Source organism: Triticum urartu, chromosome 5A (assembly GCF_056163025.1).
Source record: "Triticum urartu cultivar PI428250 chromosome 5A, HENAU_Tu73, whole genome shotgun sequence".
NCBI classification, from domain to species: domain Eukaryota; kingdom Viridiplantae; phylum Streptophyta; class Magnoliopsida; order Poales; family Poaceae; genus Triticum; species Triticum urartu.
In genome coordinates this window covers 391,030,441-391,040,207 of record NC_141877.1, presented here as the reverse complement: position 1 = coordinate 391,040,207, position 9,767 = coordinate 391,030,441, and positions in this window count along the sequence as shown.

The following is a 9,767-nucleotide window of genomic DNA, read 5'->3' as shown; positions in this document are numbered from 1 at the left end:
CTCATACTAGAATGGTTCTTAAAGAAAAAGGAAAACACAAGGGACACAAATCATGTGAACAAACCAAAAACCGAGGTATACCGATAATTGCTGAAGAAGAAAGATGGGATGCCAACCGGGGCATCCCCAAGCTTAGATGCTTGAGTATCCTTGAAATATTTACTTGGGGTGCCTTGGGAATCCCCAAGCTTCAACTCTTGCTAATCTTTATTCTTCTCACATCGGTAACTCCTCGTTCTTCGAACACTTCATCCACAAAAACTTAACAAAAACTTTGTGAGATCCATTAGTATACTAAAGCAAATCACTACCTTTAGGTACTGTTTCAAACTCATTCCAATTTCATATTAGAACTCTATCTACTGTATTCCAACTTCACCATGGTTCGTACCCCCTGATACTACCCATAGATTCATCAAAATAAGTGATCAACACATAGAAAACAGAATCTGTCTAAAACAGGACAGTCTGTAGTAATCTGGAGGTTTAGTAAACTTCTGTAACTCCAAAAATTATGAAATAAATTTGACAATTTGGAAATTTTGTACGGAATTAATGTGCAAAATGTTTCAGACCCATTTGACTTTCCAGTAAAAAATGTAAAATCACGCGCTGCCGCTAAAGTTTCTGTGTTGTTCTGCACATAGTAAACAAGCAATCTAATCATCTTAAAACCAAAGCTTGGTACATTATTTTTATAATACAAAGGATATACACAAGGGGATAATTATTTACATAGAAACTTCCATGAAAAAATCTACATTGTTTCCGTGAGCATGAACACAAGTGCTCAAGGTTGACCCTCACTTCACTACAAAAAAATACACTTCCGTGATGATACGTGTTTGTCATAGTAGGTCGCTTTTTTTTGTCATGCATGTACATCCATGAAAAATTTATGACAGAATCAAGATAGTCATACCTGTGCTATCGTAGAAGTGTTCCATGACATTCCCAAAATTATCATCACGGAAGTGTCCACTTCCATGACGATAAATCGCACGTCACAGAAGTGCTTTCATCAAGGGTGACCGACACATGGCATCCACCGTAACGGAACGCCGTTAAGCTATCGGGTCGGGTTTTGGATCCGATAACCCGTTAACAACCCCGATCAATGGGGATTTTCCACGTGTAAAATCATCATTGGCTAGAGGAAACACGTGTCGGCTCATCGTCGGGACAGATGTCATCCACTCACTGGACAGAAGGCGCCTATGATACATCGACACGTGGCACGACCCAACAAGTTTAAATGGGATGGCCCAACTAAAGGCCCACATGATTTTACGGACCATAATGGGCCGGCCCAGCTAAAGGCCCACAAGATTTTGCGAACCATAATGGGCTGGCCCAGCTAAAGGCCCACAAGATTTCGCGGGCCATAATGGGCCGGCCCAGGTAAAGGCCCACAAGATTTTCGTGTGCCATAATAGGCCGGCCCAGGTAAAGGCCCACGGTGACTCTAGCCCATAATGAATAGTAATTTTCTTTATACCCGTTAACGGCCCATGATTTACATGGGACGTTTCCAGCCCGTGTTAGCTTTCGGCCTATTGACGGCCCATACGTTCTTGGGCTCCTTTTCGGCCCTCGATTACTTTCGACCCATTACTGGCCTATTCCCCTAATGGGCCAAATTCGGCCCATGGCAAGAGTCGGCCCGTTACTGGCCTGTTCCACTAATGGGCCAAAATCGGCCCATGGCAAGAGTCGGCCCGTTACTGGCATGTTACCCTAATGGGCCAAATTCAACCCATGGCAAGAGTCGACCCGTTTCTGGCCTGTTAACCCGTTGCGCCGTTTCCAGCCCGTCCTATATTCTGGCCCATTAACGACCCATTATGCCTGTGACAGAATTAAGCCTTTGCTATCCTACGGCCTGTTACCATGCTGGGCCGATACCAATTACGCCCGATTATGGCCCATGTAGACCCATTTATCCGACGGCCCGAGGCCCATCGATTACAGGCCCATTTATCGACGGCCCGTAGGAGACCCATGGATCCTATGGCCCGTATATGGCCCATGGTAGTTGCGGCCACTAGCAATCCAGGGAAAAAGAAGACTAGGAAATAAATAAGGCTGAAACTAACGCTAGGCTATTAAGGCGATTGCACAGATTACATCCACTCGGCATCAAAGATTGCCACCAGTGCAAATATAGGGAACACCCTACACTATACAAAAATGGCTTGTTGTTTTCTTCAGGCGGTGGCTGCACGTTAAGAATAAATTTTGTATCGCACCAAAACAAATTACAACTATATAACAAAAGGAAGGTTGGCATAAAACTTAACAGCCTAGCAGATAAATGCACCACTAGAAGTTCAGAAGCTCAGTTCATTTGACCTGACTATTATGTTTTCATGCTGTATTGTCCGATGGAGCACCATAACCCTCGCCTTCATTTCCCATAGGCTCCTGAACAACATAGCAAATGTCTGATAGTCTGGTTTCAAAGCCATGCATATCTTGACGACATTGAGCAATGTTTCTCCTTGTTTCACAAAGGGTCTCTGTTAGGGAATGGACTTTTGTCTGGAGCACAGATACAACATTGCTTTGAGCTTGCATATCTTGATCATGAGGCAGTTTGGACGATATTGCCTTAGCAACCAACCCAGTATTATGCAGGAACGTGCTTTTGGCACTATTAGTGGACAGGTACTGACCCAGTGCAGCAAGAGCTGACATTGCGGTTATAGTTGCCTCGCCACCTTTAGAAGGTGGCGGTTCCACCATTTTTTCCATAGCTTGCTGAAAAGTTGAGGTTTTACATTAGTAGTACCAGAACAGAAGATATTAAGGAGACAGCAAAACCAAACAAAATAGCTTTGTTCTATATACAGAACTTATTCTGGTGAACCCATGTAAAATATTAGTTGTATTTTATTGCAAAGTACATAATAAAACCAGGTTCCAAACATATGACCATGTACCATCGCTAATGTATTGTCTATTTCTTCACATTGTATTGAGGGCTAAGGATAAAGAGACGAAGTTTATAATACGGTAAGCATAGTATGACGTCATTCATATCACAAAACAACTGAGAACAGACAAACAGGCAATAACGTTGTGTGGGCAAGTCCAGCACGGAACTAGATTATGGGTCAAGATCAAAGGAACATCACTCCTCTCTTTTAAACCTTGTAAGGTGCAATGATACGCTAAGACAATTGTGTATAAAATTAAAAAGAGTAATAGACATTGGCTGCAAACCATGCAGTTCAAGACACAAGTCAGAGTAAGTAGTAGTTAAAAGGCATGAGGATGAATGACTTACAAAAGCGGCTTTGACTGGTGTAGTCATGCCCTTCTTCTTCCTGGTCTGACAGTCCTTGAAGATTTCCACAACATTTGGTTCAGGTACTTTTTGGTCCTTGCGGGCTTTCCTCTGCATTTGGAACAAGTCAATATAGATCTGATAATATGGTACAGCGCAAAGAGTGAAACAACAGCTAATTACAAGAGCCTCGCAGTGTGCAATATAGCTACGAGATCCTGTCATCTGTTGGAATTTCACTTTCGTACGGTTGGCCTTGTTCTTTGAACAGTTCACCTACAAGAAGATAGATTTGTGTGGCACATGCGTAAATAGGACTTCAACATGTGATCTGATGGCATATATATAATGTACCTGATACTTCGGATCGGACCAGTGTTTAACGAGGCCTCTCCAGTCTTCATCAGATATATTTTCCACTGGAGATGTTTGGGCAAGTTCATTGTTAGCCTTGCCTTCAAAGTGAGTTTTCCTCAAGTTATACCGATATTGTCGCAGAGCAGACTTGAAAACATGGGTGCAAGCTTGTCTGGTTGCATCATCTTGGCTATCCAACTTGAACCTCATCTGTTGAAAATTATGGGAGTCTCATTATCAGCAACCTAGAAAGTATTGGACAGAGCAAGACGATATTACTAGTTTCCATACATAACCATACTTACAGATAAATGGTCGAGGAAGATGTTGAACTGGGTTTCGTCTTTGTCATTCCTGTACTGAATCCATGTTGGGAGGATACGTACATGACACCTAACAGCAACCGCTGCCTCTGATACTAACTTGGCTGACTCTGTAGCATCACGTGGCCTTTTTAAACCTGCCTCAAAACGGATCTCCATTCTTCCTCCTCTAGATTTAGTTAACCTATCGAGCATTATCCCTGATGTTTGTTTCCTCTTGCGCCTAGGTGCTAGTCCAACAACAAACCTAGGAAGTGTTAGTGTACATCAAACTGTGAGACTACATATGAAGAAGCATGCAACTGTAACTTGACTCCAGCAACTACCTTCTTGCTGTTGAAGCTCACAAGGTTCATCTGATATTGCCAACTCGTCTTGTGTCAAGAGTGCTTGGGAAGTAGTGTGAGGTGGCAAGGGAGCTTGGGAACGTGCTGCTAGCTCAGTTGACGCACGAGTACGTCATGCAACTGGTAGTACTATGGTAGGTGTTGCAAGAACTAGGGTTGTCTCTGCTTGTTTGGTGGCATCTATTTGTTTCTGTTTGTCTTTTTTTGCAACTCGTGTAGCATGGGATGCCGTGTTTGTAGAATTTTCTACTGGACTTTGACCTTCTATTGCACCATCAGTACCAGCAGAATCTGCAGGATTCATCCACTTCTCATTCCCTGCCATTCTGTGTTTCTTCCTCTTTCTCTGTGCCATGTTAAGTCAAGCCGACAAGAAAAACGAATAACAATTTAGTTCTTCAGAACAAATTGATGCGTGATGCAGACGAACTGAACTTTGATGTTAGACAACCACATGATAGGAGGATGTAATATGTATGAAAAATAGGACAGAAGAGATAACCAGAACTATGATGTGTAAACTAAGAAGAAGACATTTCACCAAATTAGAAGCAATGCAATGGAAGGTAGACACCATATGAAAGATGCTACAAATATCGCTTTGCCAAGTTAACAGTGTCTCATCATAAATGGCGTTTAAACAAATGTGAAGCAGTACAAGAAATAAATCATATGCAAGATGCAAACAACATCACACTACCATGTTAGAGGTCTCTCGTCATTAGTGCCATTGCATATTCATAGCTTATGATGTGTAAACTAAGGAGAATGCATTTCAACAAATTAGAAGCACTGAAAGCTAGACACCATATGAAAGATGCAACGAATATCACTCTACCAAGTTAAAATTGTCTCGTCATAAGTGCCATTTCAACAAATTAGTAATACAAGCTAGAAAAGAATGTGAGATGTAACCTATATCACACTCCAAAGTCAAACGTGTCTTATGATAAGTGATTGTTGCAGGTTACACAACAGTAGTAATTTGATGTAATAACATGGTGTGATAGACAGATATTGTATGTTCTAGAAACAGGAACACGTGTCTTATTCAAGTATGATGTGTAAAGTAAGTAGATGGAATTCAATAAAATTAGAAGCAATACAAGCTAGACATCACACATAACATGCAACCACATATAACAGTGCCAAGTTAGAGGGAGGACCGGTGATGCTGCACTAGGGGAGACATGCTCATCATAAACACAGCTTTGTTGAGTGTCTATGCATGTTTGTCTTGGAAATCATCTTGGGGGTGTGGAGGAGTAGAAACTGTAGAGGCCCTCCGTTCGGAAGGAGCACCTTTATCCGCTGCCTTGCTAACTTCCTTCCGCTTTATTGATTTTGAATTGTCAAGTAAAACCGACAAGAAAAAGCAATAAAATTCTCTCTTCAGAACTCATTCATGCATGATACTGACAATCACTACTTTGATGTAAGGCAAACACATGATACCAGGATGGAATATGTACGAAAAACAGGACGGCATGGCATGTTCACAATTGTTTGTGTAAACTAAGCAGAAACCATTCCAGCAAATAAGAAGCAATGCAAGCTAGACACCACATGAAAGATGCAACCAATATGACTCTGCCAAGTTAAAAGCGTCCCATCATAAATGGAATTTCAACAAATTAGAAGTAGCGCATGCTATAAATCATATGAAAGATGCAACTAATATCGCACTGCCTATACTAAAGGTGTCTCGTCATGTTGATTGATGCGGGATACAAAAAAACAATAGTTTTATGTAAGGACATGCTTAATAGACAGATGTACTATGTACTAAATACGGGAAGGCGTGTCACATTAACAGGTATAATGTATAAGCTAAGCAGACTAGCACATGCAGTTTAACCAGATTGGAAGAATTATAATCTAGACACCATATGCAACATGCAACCACATATCACGCTGCCAAGTTAGAGCAAGCACCTGCGATGCTAGTGTAGGGGAAATGATGTAATCAACTACAGAGCTATGTTCACTATCTTCATCTAGCATTTCTGTTTCTTGAGAATCATGTCGGGAGGCTGACGCTGCATTCTTTAAATGAGGAGTAGTCCCCTTGCCTGCCTGCCTCGTCATAAGTGATTGATGAGGGATACACAAGAACATTAGTTTGATGTAAGAACATGGTTAATACATAGATGTACTAGTATGTACCAAAAACAGAAAGGCATGTCATATTCAAAGGTATATTGTGTAAGCTAAGCAGATGCAATTTAACCAAATTGGAAGCAATACAAGCTAGACATCCGGCTAGAGCGGTGAGCATGATCATTTAGGACCTGAGAGCCTGGTGGGAGGCGGGCTGCTTCACCACCATCGCAGCTTTTTAGTTGGCTTCTAGGTGATGCCTATCTTTGCTGGGCTTGTCACTGGCTCGGCCAGTGCCCTGACTAGCTATTTGTCTTTTGGTGCTCACGGGATGGTGGTTCATGTAAAAAAATATATTTCCTTATCTTACCGACTTCGGCCTTTCGAATACAAGCTAGACACCATATAGAACATGCAACCACATATGACACCGCGAAGTTAAAGCAAGCACCTGGGATGGTGGTTCATTGCGAGCGAGGTCATCAACTCCAGAGCTACGTTTACCGTCTCCATCTGTTGACACTGCACCCATTATAGCGCTGAAACGTGTCTTGCCTACCCACACACCAAACTGGAGCGACTTCTCTCTTTTCTTTTTGGCTTCTATCATGGCAGCAGAGTCTGAAATACCCTTGCATAAAAACACAACAGTGAGAGTAAGGGTGAAGTGTGTGCAGAACTAGTGCACTGTAAAAGTAGCAGATAGTAGGTGGCTGAAAAATAAATGACAGGAGACATATGATAGCTCTACAACATTGCATGCCAAACAAAATTAGATTCTACTCTGTATGATTTTGTAATATATGAGCACAGGAAATGCAGGTACTCCTCCAGCACACCACCACATGTGGTCATATCTAAGATAACAGTCGACTGAAAATAAATAGGTCAGTCAATTTTTTAATGAACCGTCTGATCTATAAGGAACGGGCAGATGGCCTTCGTCTACCTCCCGCCAGTCACTGTTGACGATCTTTCTCGAACCGCCAGCGACCACCGGCCCAGACCCCTGCCCCCGCCGCCCCGCCCTCCCATCGACCTCACACCACCGCCGTGCTTGGCAGCGCCCCCAGGCCATCCCTTTAATCCCGGCCGACCTCCAGATCGGGCGCCAGTAGCTCTAGGCTGCACACACCCCCCTAAGATAAACACCAAGGCGCTGCTTCCCCGGTGTAATAGGCATACTAGCGCCTGTTACGCCGGGGAATGCTCCCGTTAATTGGGAATCAAGTGGCCAGAAATTGAAATTCAGGGGGGCGACGGACCTCTAGCTAAGGTGAAATAGTATATGAGGAGAAACCTTGTGCATCGCGAGTTACTAGGAACATCTAGTATCAAGAAGAAGCGGTCAACTAGTGTCTTCTGTGGGATGAATACCATGCAAGCAGAGACGTAAGATTTGCATGAATAAGGGAGGAGGAGTACCTTTTTTGGTTGCCAGTGTGGTCATCTCCACAAGTCACGCCGATTTTCTTCTTTTTACCGGGGAAACCGATGTTCTGGAGGGTGCAGGCTTGGACGAACCCATGGCCAAATTGTTGACTGTGTTGCCATGGCCGTATGTCGGCGGAGGGGAAGCAGATCCGAGGCGGCGAAGGACGGCGTAGCAGGAACAGCTCCGGTGTGGTGGAGGGTGGCGAAGTTGGAGCGGCAGCGGTGAGGCACAGGACGGCGTGGTTGAACTGGCTCGGGTACGGATGGCTCAGCCTCGGCTTCAACTACTAGCCGTGGAGGGCGTTGCGGTTGAGGTTGCGGTGGACGACGACGTCGGGGTATCGGCTCCAGCATGATGGAGGAGGGCGGTGGTTGATGGGTGGGATGGGGTGGCGGACGGAGGACGCCGGGGTTTCGCGGCTGGTGGAGAGGTAGTTTTGGCGCCCACGGAGTACGAATGGGGAATCAGACGGGTGGGGGAACCATGTTTTGGTCTGGGATGCACTTGTTTTTTGCTTTTTTGAACAGAAATGGGACGAGCTTGTTTGAAATTTGGGGAAAGTACAAACTTTGCCCCCCTCTTAAATTTCGGACCTACTGCGGGTCGGGGGTAGGATGGTAATCCCAGGTGTCCCAAATAGTGGGCGGGAACGATTTCGGCCGCGCGCATGTGTGCATAGGCGGCCATTGTGTATGAATGGTTTTCGGATGCGATTGCGTGGCGTCTAGATGAAGCTACAAACCTACCCCGGTTTAGACCTTTGGACGCCGGGTCAGTAGGTTTCACGGGTCAGATTTATTAGAAAAGTAATTTCCTTGTACTACCAAACATTGGTCTCACGCGGTTTCGGGCGAGTAGAGGCTCTTTTGGCGCGTTGTTCGAAAGTTTGAAACACAAGCATTCACGTTTAGAGTACTCTTGAACTATGAGGATTGACCTAAATATACAACGTTATATTTGACCTTGTATGTTTGAAAACCTCATTAAATTATCCGCTTCTTTTTGAAATTTTGACACTTGAAAATCATATAACTACGATTATTTTGGAATGGAGGAGCTAAATTTGAATCTATTTTGTACACGACTACATTTCTATTATGTACAAAATCAGAGCAAAGATTGGTGCCCCCATAATTTAGGTATGGTTTACAAATGCCATGATATCAAATTCAAATAATTGAATGGACTTCATGTTGAATTCGATTTTTTTTAAACTACCTTAAGTTGAATTCAAATGTATGCTAGTTCATAGGTAGTAGCTATTTATAATGTCCATTGTGTAACTTTCGTATGTATAATGTGCTTTACACACACAACATGAACTATACTCACGTTTATATTCGATTGCTAAAGCGATGCATTGTCTGGAGTTCAAAATACTAACTATGTGGATCAATTGTGTCGAATAATAACATAGACATGCTCAAATTCGATAGAATCTAGATGTCTGATGGATCAATGACCTCTCCTTACACGAATTGCAAATATCATGATCCCATCCTAATATTTGGATACAATTTATATCTTTAATCAATGTGTAGAGCAGTGTTTTACGTGTAGTTTCACTCTCCATCGGTCGTCTCTCACACATGGTCACACACTCTCTCCCGAGGTGTCTTTCTCGCACACATGCTCTAGATATAACCCTCCCTCCCTCTCGTAACCATTTACAACAGTTTTCACTAACCTTTATCACAAGCACTCTTCCTCTCGCAAACATACACACGCACAATCCTCATCGACCCTTTCTATATACATGGACCTGCCTACGTGTCTCATGTACGCACATTATCTTTACGCCTATCTCTCGCGCATTGTCTCACACCTCTCTTCCTAATCGACGAGTATGATTCTAGCAGAGCATTCTGTAGGATGCCCCTTAAAGTTAGGTTGGATGAATAGTAATATCAGAGATA